The following is a 10,473-nucleotide window of genomic DNA, read 5'->3' on the forward strand; positions in this document are numbered from 1 at the left end:
GGTTCTAGGCCCATCACCCAGACAGGCTCCTTCACTGGGGGAAGGTGTCTTTCATCAACATCAAAAGTAGCTAAAAGGACTCTGAAGTTGGAGTCTGGAAATCTAAATTCAGATCCTGGCTTCAATACTATGGGTATTTGGGAAACTCATTTCTCTCTCTCGGAGCCTAGTTTCCTAGTCTGTAAAATGGGCATCATCTTACTTGCCACTACCTTCCTCAGAGGATTATGGGGGAAAGTGCTTTGAGAATTTCCAAGGATCTTCTAAATAATGTTTGATTACTACACCAGAGGTCTGTGGGGCTGCCTCTCCCCTCAAAGCATCTGAACAGCAGTGCAAAACCCCATAGGGAAGAACCTCTTCTTCCTTGTTTTGTCTTTGCATCTCCAGCTCCCAGCACAGGGTAGGCACTAATAACTGATTGTTGAAATATTGACTGGCAGCTCCAAGGCTCATCTCCACCCGTCGTGTGTGTGTGTGTGTGTGTGTGTGTGTGTGTGTGTGTGTGTGGGGGGCTCTGGCACCTGAGGAGTTAAAATGACAGAGGCGGTTCGGGTGGTGGGTGGTGAAACACGCAGTCTGGGAGGAGGGGAGACAACAGGGCTGGGGAGGTTGAGAACGAGGTGGGGAAGTAGGGGGCGGGGGGCGCGCGGGGAGCGCAGAGGGCCTGCTGCGTGCAATTACAAATGAGCCGCGAGCAGAGCGAGCGAGCCACAGTCGCTGTCCCGCCTGCCTCCCGACGAGGAGTGCGAAGGAGGAGCGGAGCCCTCGGGTTGGAGGGATCCGGGAGGAGCGGGAAGCCCCGAGGAGGGCGAGGAGAGCGGGTGGCCAGGACGAGCAGGGGCTGTTATTCTGCCATTGCTCTCACCACCTTCCCCCACCCCCAGACCCAGCTCCCGAGCAAAACTCCGTCCCCGAGCTGGGGCCGGGACCACAACCCCGCGTCCTCGTGGCTGGATGCAAAGTGGGTGGGGGCGGGGGCACTGAGCGGAGCCCGATCCCCAGCCTGGAGCTGCGGGCTGCAGCCGATGTGCTTGCGTGCCCGTGGCGGGCGGCAGATGGGCGGATGACGGCGCTGCCCCGAGCCAGCGCGGCGGCGTTCCCAGGGTGAGTCCGCCCGGGCTGGGGCGCTGCGCTGCTGCCGCTGCCACCGCTGGAGAGGGCGAGGGCGGGGGGCGGCCGGGGGCTTGGCATCATGCAGCTCCAGCTGGGGCTAGCTGCGGGAAAGCGCAGCCAGGGAGCTTTAGGGCAGGATCGGCAGGACTTGGATTTGGGGGCTGAGAGACGGCCGAGATCTCTGGGGGAAGGGGAGCTGGGAGTGCCCATGCCCCTCACCCTCTGGGATCTGGGCCCCTGCGGACTGGGGTGGTGATGGGCAGCTGGGGGTGATTCTTGGAGGAAGGAAGGATGACTCGGGAGGAGGGGGAGGGGGAGAGGGGAAAAGAGAGAGGCTGGTGGCAGGAGAGGAATAAAAAGCAGGCTCCTAGCTGCACAGACATTGACTGGGAGCTTGGCGAGGAGATTGCGCTTGTGTGTGGGGAGATCTCTTGTTCTCTTGGATTAATTAACCCTCTGGCGTCTGAAACCTCCACAAACTGTTGCTTGGTTGGAAAGGGATATCTGGACATTTGAAGATATTAAGGGGAACCTAGGGGGATGATGAGGGAGCTTGGAACAGCACAGAAATGGATTACACTGGGAGGCGTCTTTTGGCCTTTCAACTCTCCTGGTTTGCAAGTGCCCATGGAAAGGAACAAAATGGCCTGTGTATTGGTGTCTGCCTGTCTGCTGTGTGCTGCCTGAAGAGAGGCTCCTCCTTCAGGCATTGGGGGCAGCCAGAGGTGGGAGATGGGGCAGGGGAGAAAGGGAGTGGGGTAGTGTGCATGGGCTGGGAGAGGCCCTTCTCAGCCAAGGGGCCCTTCCTTTGGAGGAGAGCAGAGAGGCCAGATGCCAAGCAGCAAAGCATCACAATCCGGACCTGGGTATTCTTGCACTAGACACTAGGGAGATGGGAAGCAGGCCAGCTACAGGTGGTCCATCTGCCCTATGAGAGAGGGCGTCTTCTGACTTCTCACTTGGAGGGAGAAGAGCTGGCTCTGTTGGGAGGAGCCAGAGTCCTGGTTCGGGTTGGACTGAGAGCAAGCTAGGTACCAGGAGGTTAGAAAGTCCAAGGGACAGGGCCTGAGTGTATTATGACCCCAATTCTTCCTTCTGCCTCTGCTTCCACCCATCCTCCCTGGACCAAAATAAGCAAGGACACTGTCAGCTGGGCTTTATGCTCTGCTCCTCAGGCTGCCTGCCGCAGCAGCTCCCATCTGTTGGAGCCAACGCAGCTTCTAATTGGGTGGCTGGCAGGGTCGGGAAGGAGTGAGGAGGGGGGGAAGGGGCCCTGAGCACAGCTCTGATTTCCCTGAGATGAATGTTTCCCTTACACTATTGGGCATACCTCCCCACCTGAGAAGCCCAAGAGGCCAGTCTAGCTGGAAGCAACCACTTTTTCCCAAAGTGGAGATGGGTAGAGTCTCTCACCACCATCATCCTCACTAATCTGCATACACTAAGGTCTCCCCAGGTTTCTGGGGTCCTGTGCCAGGCTCAGTCTCGCCTTTTACCTTCTTGCCTCTCCTTTTCCTGAACTAATGGGCAAATGTCTCCTCCCACAGGTCACTCTGGAAGTTAATACCCACATTGAGATGGGGGGGGTTATACACAGGGCATTGGGGTTTCCTTTCCCTATGGGCAACACTGTGCCTGTACCAGGAAAAGTCACAGATGAGTAATCTGACCTGCTTTCATGCCCAGGAGGCCTGATCAGTGAAAAGATGGAGGGAGAGGAACAGAACTGGGCATGCAAGCCTTAACTGGCAGAATCCAGGAATGAGGTGATGGCATCAGACCACCTACCATCAGGTTCTGGATATTTGCAAGCCCTAGGCTTGTCAGCCCCTGGAAGAAAATTGCTAACTGCTGAAGGGAAAAGGACTTCTCTGTTTCCTGGCTTGGAGGAGGAGACTTTAGCCTAGGTTAGGGTACCAAGTGAGGTAGGTATCTAGTTCTTTGAATCTGCAATTCTCCTGGGGACAGAAATGGGACTTGGGATCCCTGCACCTTAAGTGTTGAGAACTCCTGGGCCTTGGGCCCCTGAAAACCTCCCTCTCAGCACCATTTCTACTCCCATGGACTGAAGAGGACCCTAAATGAATAAGGAAACGCCGACTACGGCTTAGGTAAAGTTCATTCAGGTTGAAAACAGTTATCTTCCATTTCTCAGTCTCCTAATCTCTTTTCTTTCTCCCATCTCCATTCTATCCCTTTGTGTTTCTCTGTCCCTTTGCCTCTTCCCTCTCTCTCGCCTTCTCCCTGCTACCTCACTGGTTCATATCTCTTTTTTTCTCTCTCCCTGAAGCTTTACCTCCTTTATCTCTATCTCCATCTCTGCTCCAGAGTTTTCTTTCATCCTCTCTCTTCTGCAAACTACCGTTTGAACCATATGCCAGCCTTGGAAATGATGCGTCCTCAAATATCCTGAGTGTTGGCTTTGCCACCTCCCCTTTGTTAGGAAGACCTACTTCATAAGCTGCATAGCCCCATATCTGTCACCTACTCCCAGCCTCTGCAACTTGCTTCATTTGAAAAAATCAAAAACAATTCATTGATTTTTTTATTCATTTTTGCCCCTCTTTCCATCTGCTTCCTTTTCCCAGGCAGTTCCCTGCCAGTATCTGGGCTTCTGGACAACTCCAGTTGTGCCCATAAAGCTCTTAAGACTCCCAGCAGAGGGAGAGAGAGTTGGAAAAAGATGGAGAATGGTCCTCATTACAGCATCTGGGTTGTTTTCTGACAGTGGATAGTCACTGCACAACCTAAGAAACCCCACAAAAACTGTCCCCTCCAAAAGTTTTGTTATTGGGTGACCATGAGCCAGTCTTTTTACTTCTCTTTCCCTCAGTTTCCTCATCTATAAAATCAGGAATGGGTCGGGGAGGGGGGGGAGGGGGAAGGGTAAGCTCGAACTAGATGAACCTTTCACTCTAAAGCTCCTTAAAATTTAGGACCCACTGAGGGCTTTCTGACACACAACTGAGGAGACAGGGGTGTGGTGTTTCAGGTAGCAGTAGGAGGCTTGGTCCAGAGGGTAGCTTGCCCAGATGTGGATGGAGCCTGAGGATAATAAGAACAGATCTAATAGCCATCCAACCACACCTTCTACCTGAAACTAGCCCTGACCCCTCCACTGTGGGGAGACTTTAGCTCTTTCTTTCTCCTCTGAACTCATAGCATTTGCTGTCATTTGACACTTAAGGAACATGCTGCCTTGTGATGGTTGCTGTTTCCCGTCATTAGTTAACTTCTTGTATTATTTACCTCTTCATGTGTGTGCCTTGCCACCCAGACTTAGCTCTTCAAAGTCAAAGACTGTGGGCTGTTCTATTCTGTGTCTTCCAGAGCACCCAGGATAGTGTTAGGAGCTCAATAAATATTTATTGGAGTGACTAAGTTCTCTCAGCTCCCTAGGAATCAGAGAAGGTTCATAGAGGGGCTGACACCTGAGCCCTTACGAGACAGGCAAGATAAGGAGGATAGTGGACGAGAGCAGCTAGTGTTTGCCCCTCCCAGCACAGACTTGTAGGTAACATGCACCATTCATTCATTTAGCAAATCATGACAAGCACCTACTGCGTGCAAGATGGTCCCTGTGGATGCAAAGATAACTAAGGCATGGTCTCTGCCCTTCTGGAGTTTATGGTCTAGTAGGGAAGACAAAGATATATAGGTAACTAAATATAATTATAAATGGGTTAAATGGAATAGAGGAGGTACAAACAGAATCAGAGAATTTAAGAATTGTTGTAAGACAATAGACGTAGTAGAAATCACTTGAAAAGGCCACTTCCAGTGGGTATGGATGAAGGCTTGCATGCCCAGTTCTGTTCCTCTCCCTTCATCTTTTCACAAACCAAGGCTTGTGGGCATAAAAGCAGGTCAGATTACTCATCTGTGACTTATCCTGGTACAGGCACAGTACTGCCCATAGGCAAAGGGAACCCCAATACCCTGTGTACAACCCCCTCCTCCATGCCAGCATGGGAGGAGACTTCTTTCCACTAGCTCAGGAAAAGGGGAGGGTACTATACCCCAAATTTTCTCTGGCAAGAAAGCAAAAGGAGAGGCTGAGTCTGACGTAGGACCCCAAGAACCAGATCAGTGAGGATGATGGTGGTGAGAGATGCTGTCCATCTCCACATTAGGAGTCTACTAAGTCCAGCCCAGATCTGAAAGAAATCTCCACTATCACCTGCCTAACAAGTAGTCATCAGCTTTGGCTTGAAGACTTCCAAGGATGAAAAAGCTAATTCCAGAAGCAGCAGCCCATGCCATTTGGGGACAGCGCTAATTGGTTTTCCCTGACATCAAGTCTAAATATGCTTCGCTGCTCCTAGTTTGGCCCTCTTGCCTTGTAAGGGCCCTTACCTGAAGACAGCTATATCACATCCTCCTCTGAGTCTTCTGGCTAAACACCCCCAGCCCCTTCAGCCTGTCCTGACATAGCATAGAAGCAGACACTTCACCACCCCAGTCGTGGCAGAGAAGGGTCTAGATTTGTTTTGCTTGTTCTCAGACATTAGGATTTGAGGATGGATGATGTAGAGAGGCAGATTTCAATGAAAGAAAAAAACTTTCCCAGTGTGTGGAACTGGGTGAGAGTATAATGGTTCCTTATTGCTAGAAGTCAATTTAAATCAGAAGCTAGATATTTATCTGTTAGGGACACCATAATAGCTAATAATTTTTGTTGTTCAGTCATCTGCAGCTCTTCATGACCCCATTTGGAGTTTCCTTGGCGAAGATACTGGAGTAGTTTGCCATTTCCTTCTCTAGCTCGTTTTACAGATGAGGAAACTGAGGCAAACAGGGTTAAGTGACTTGTCCAGGGTCACATAGCTAGTAAGTATTTGAACTCAGGTCTTCCTGACACCAGGCCCAGTGCTCTTCCACTGCTCCTCCTAGATGCCCAAGAGTTAATAATAGCTATCATTTATACAGTGAGTTAAGGTCTGCAAAGCACTTCACAAATATTATCTCATTTTATCTTCACAACAACCCTGGGAGGTATTATTTCCATTCTGTAGATATGACATGACAAGCAGAGGTTAAGTGGCTTTCCCAGGGTCACACACGTGGTAAATGTCAGAGGCTGAATTTGAACTCAGGTCTTCTGACTCCAAGTCTGGTACAGAAGAGATCCTTGCTGATGTGCATCTGTACTAAATGACTTCTAAGATCCTCTTCTTCTCTGAGAGTCTGTAATTCCCTTATTCTAAGGCAGAGAAATAGATAAAAGAATAGAGGCTGAGAGAAGGGGGAGGGAAAGAAAAACACTAGGGGAGAAGGAAGGTCGAAGAAGGAAGGAAATATGCATTCATTAAGCACCTACTGTGTGCCAAGCTAAGTGCTTTATTAATATGATCTTTTTTCCTTACAACCACCCCATGAGGCAGATGTTACTACTGTCCCCATTTCACAGATGAGGAAACTGAGGCAGATAGAGTGACTTGCTCAGGGTCATGGAGCTAGTAAGTATCTGAAGCTAGATTTGAACTCAGGCCTTCCTGACTGCAGACCTAGTATCCTCTCCATTGTACCCCCTCTATACCTGCCTCTGAAGTAGAGATGAAAAGACCAAAACTGAAGCGGGGTGGGGGAGTAAGGGAACAAATAATGCAAATAAGTAAATAAGATTTAACAAAAAGTCAAAGAAGTAAAAAAAAAACCAGTGGGGAGGGGACAGAGAGAGGGTGAAAGACAAAGAGCCTATATTTGAAGTAGAATATAAGAGACAACAAATAAAGTAAGTATCCAGGCCTTCTGAGAGCAGGGACACTTCCAGTTTGAGGCTTTATCTCCCCAGCACTGAACACAGTGCCTGGCATATAGCAAGTCCTTAATAAATCTGGCTTCTTTGCTGTCCACCAAGTTCTTCTTCCTTACAGCTTAATAAGGTGGTGGAACATTAACTGAGTGCTCACATCATGCCCTGCTGTATGTAGGGTAGCTATGGTTTTTTGTATACAGTTGATGATGTTATTAACACATCTTTCCTTCTTTCCATTCTCCTTCAGTAGGACGAGATCTTTGAGCTGTTTTTCCCGGCAGTGATGGGTTGGCTTGAGCCATCCACACACCAATGGGCCGATTGGGGGCATGATCTTTGGTCTTGAAGTAATTTTTTCTCTGTGCAAAAAAACTGGTCCCTATAGGGATGGAAGTTGTGACTTTGGCCTCATTAGCATTGTGTTCTAAGCAGCATAAAAAACAACTAGGCACTGTACCAAACCCAGACACACCATGACCCCTGTCCACCGGCTGCTGACAGTCCAAGAGGGCCCAGCATAGAAGCAACCCTTTAGAAGGTTATTCTTTGATTGGGTTGAATTTGAACTGAGGTTTTCCCAGACACACCATGACCCCTGTCCACCGGCTGCTGACAGTCCAAGAGGGCCCAGCATAGAAGCAACCCTTTAGAAGGTTATTCTTTGATTGGGTTGAATTTGAACTGAGGTTTTCCCCTCTCTCCCCATTTGATAAACTTAAAGCAAGGTCCTGGAGGAAGGACAGGGAAGAGCTAGGTGGCAAAGTGGATAGAGTGTCCCAGCCTGGAGTCAGAAAGACCTGAGTTCAAATCCAACCTCAGACACCTACTAGCTGTGTGACCCTGTTTGCCTTAGTTTCCTCATCTGTAAAATGAGCTGGAGAAGGAAATGGCAAACCATTCCAGTCTCTTTGCCAAGAAAACCCTAAATGGGGTCATGAAGAGTCAGACACAACTGAAGCTACTTCTGAACAACAACGATAACAAATATTTCTCAAGCCCTGACTCCCCAATACCATAGGAATGGAGGCACTGAATGTGAATCTGAGAATCTCCCCATTCTCCCCACTATGTTCCAGAGTCTAAGAGTCTTTAGACAATAGGGCCATGTGAAGGTCATTGCCTCTATTCTCCCTTACTCCTAACAGATGACTCTCTCCTTCTTTGAGGCCTTTGGAGTGGAAGATGCTGTAATTTCCCTGTGTCACCTAGTCCAGAAGTTGACAACAAGCTTAGTTGAGAAGTTTTCTGCATGTCTTACCCAAGTCCCTTTGGGTGCATGTGAGAGATTGTTGAGTCATGGAATGTTAGAACTAGAGACCATCTCATCCAACTCCTTCCTTTTACAGATGAGGAAAGTGAGACCAAGAGGGAGAGTTACTTGGCCATATAAACCAAAGGCTTCTGTTAACCACATTATCAGAGTGTGAGACCAAATGCAGGAAGAGCCCAAATGACTTGGGGATAAATATGTAAGAGTCGGGGGTCACTTGGGATTCCAGGCTCAGCAGAATACCAGGCTCATTGTCTTGGGGCAAAGAAGTAGAATTTTTCATTTTTACATGTGTCTCAGAAGTCAGATCCTTCAGAAAGAATATTATGGAGAGAAAAGGGCAGAAATTGTTAGGCATCTCACTTTTCTTTAGGTCCCACAGGAACAGTAGGTCTGTCTAATCTGATGCTTTCAAGACAAAAAAAAAAAAAGAGGGTGGGGGGAGAAGGGAGGAAGAGGAAAGAGAGGCAGCCAACAGGAAAGGTTATGTTTCTTTGAAGTGGCTCTCAAAATGAGCCTTCAGAGGGGAATGATAAAAGTGAAAAACTTTGGTCTAAAAGATCAGAGGATGTAAGGCCCAGGAGGTGAGAATGCTCACAGAAGGGAGACTGGTGGGGAGCCAAGTAATCTAATGCCGGGGATGCTGGAGTCGGGCCCGGGTATGGGTTCTTCACCTTGCCATCAAGGGTTCCTTGGCCCTTCTGGCTTTTGTACACAGAACCTAATCATTAGAAGCCACCTCTGCATTGGGGTCTCCACAGACCCCTGGGGGAGTTTGCCCAGTACTACCAAGGATAAAAGTCTGGAAACCTAGAACCGGATGTGACCCAAGGTAGCGAGGTAGGACAGTGGATAGAGTATTGGGCCTGAACTCTAGACTGCCAACTGAGTTCAAATCCAGTGTCAGATGTTTACTAGTTAACCGCTTTTTGCCTCAGTTTCCTCAATTGTGAAATGGGCATAATAATAACACTTAACCTCCCAGAGTTGTTGTGAGGATCAAATAAGATATTTGTAAAGTATTTAGCATTGTTGCTGGCATATAGTAGGTGCTTAATAAATGCTTATTCCCTTGCCTCTAAATAAGACTATCCCCTCATTCATCTCAGATGTGGTATTGGAGACTGAGGACTCTCTTGTTCCCCAAGATCTTTGAAACCCTCTTTTGAAATTTTATTTTATGTTTTAATTTTAAAAAAAAATTTTAATCAATGAAAATCTGTCTTCTCTTTTTCCCACTTGTCCTCCCTCCCCTACCTCCCATATTAAGAAAGAAAAACAAAACCTCTGTTATGAACATGTATAGCCAAACAAAACAAATTCCCACATTGGCCATGTACAAAAAAAAAATTAGCTCTGACCTTGAAATCTTCTTTGAATTGAGGCTGTTTCCTCAATTCATTTCAAATTTTGAAGCACTTGCTACATGCCAGATATTATGTTAGGGACTGAGTATACAAAGATAAAAATGCAGGGCAGTCCTGCCCTCAAAGAGCTTACATTCTTCTGAAATCCACAGTCTGCCTGATGAGGAAGGATCTAATCTGGGGATATCCTACATTCCTCAAACAGATAAAGCTTTGACTTCTTTTGTCTTAACACTGTGAGTCTGTGCTGTGGGGGGATATATATGTCATAAGCCATGTCTTCAAGGGATTTATGAAGTGGTAGGAAAGAGAAAACAGGCACCAGAAATTATGAGAGGCTGCAGCTAAACAATGTATATGATCACATGCTGAACCTGCATGGTTTAGAGTATGCCCATTACCAGAGTTTAGGGAAGGGAGTGATAATGTGGGTTAGAGTGTCAAAGGAAGAACATGAAGGAGATGGACCTTGAAGGAGGATTTGGGTAGTCAAAGAAGAGCCAGGAGGGTACTCTAGGCTGGGAGGAAAGAATTGGAACAAAGGCTTGGAGGAAAGTATGGGTATGATCTGTTTGCGGAACAGTGAGGAGACAGGTTCAGTAGAGCAGAGGGTCCATGTTGGGGAACCCAGGGAGTTACGGCTCAAAGGAGATGATGTATGTAAAGTACTTTGTCAGCCTTAAAGCAGTATATGAGTGAGTGGCAGCTGCTGTTTTCATTATTTTTACTGATTAAGGCTGAATAGACAGAGGGGGACCAAACCAGCGAAGGTTGAGAGGCCTTGTTCTGCCCTCTGTGCAGTTGGAGAACCAGCCATCACCCTTTGTAGAATAGCCTTTCAGAGACCTGAAGAGCTTATTAAACTCCCTCCCTCCCCTGTGTGTTTCTCTTTGCCAGACCAAATCATCCCTGTTCTTTTAACCTCTCTTCCTCAGTCCCATTTTCCAACACTCTAATCATTT

General features: G+C 48.0%; 1 protein-coding gene across 1 annotated transcript in view; it reads left to right on the forward strand.

Annotated features, from left to right (window-relative positions):
• The first annotated feature begins 662 nt into the window (after positions 1-662).
• LRRN2 (leucine rich repeat neuronal 2) overlaps positions 663-10,473 on the forward strand; it is a 94,123-nt gene continuing 84,312 nt past the window's right edge. The window contains exon 1 of the mRNA XM_021003210.2: positions 663-1,107. The gene's annotated coding sequence lies outside the window, so the exon portion shown is untranslated. The remainder of the gene's footprint in view (positions 1,108-10,473) is intronic.

This window comes from Phascolarctos cinereus, unplaced genomic scaffold (genome assembly GCF_003287225.1).
Source record: "Phascolarctos cinereus isolate Bilbo 61053 unplaced genomic scaffold, phaCin_HiC Scaffold_5;HRSCAF=322, whole genome shotgun sequence".
NCBI lineage: Eukaryota > Metazoa > Chordata > Mammalia > Diprotodontia > Phascolarctidae > Phascolarctos > Phascolarctos cinereus.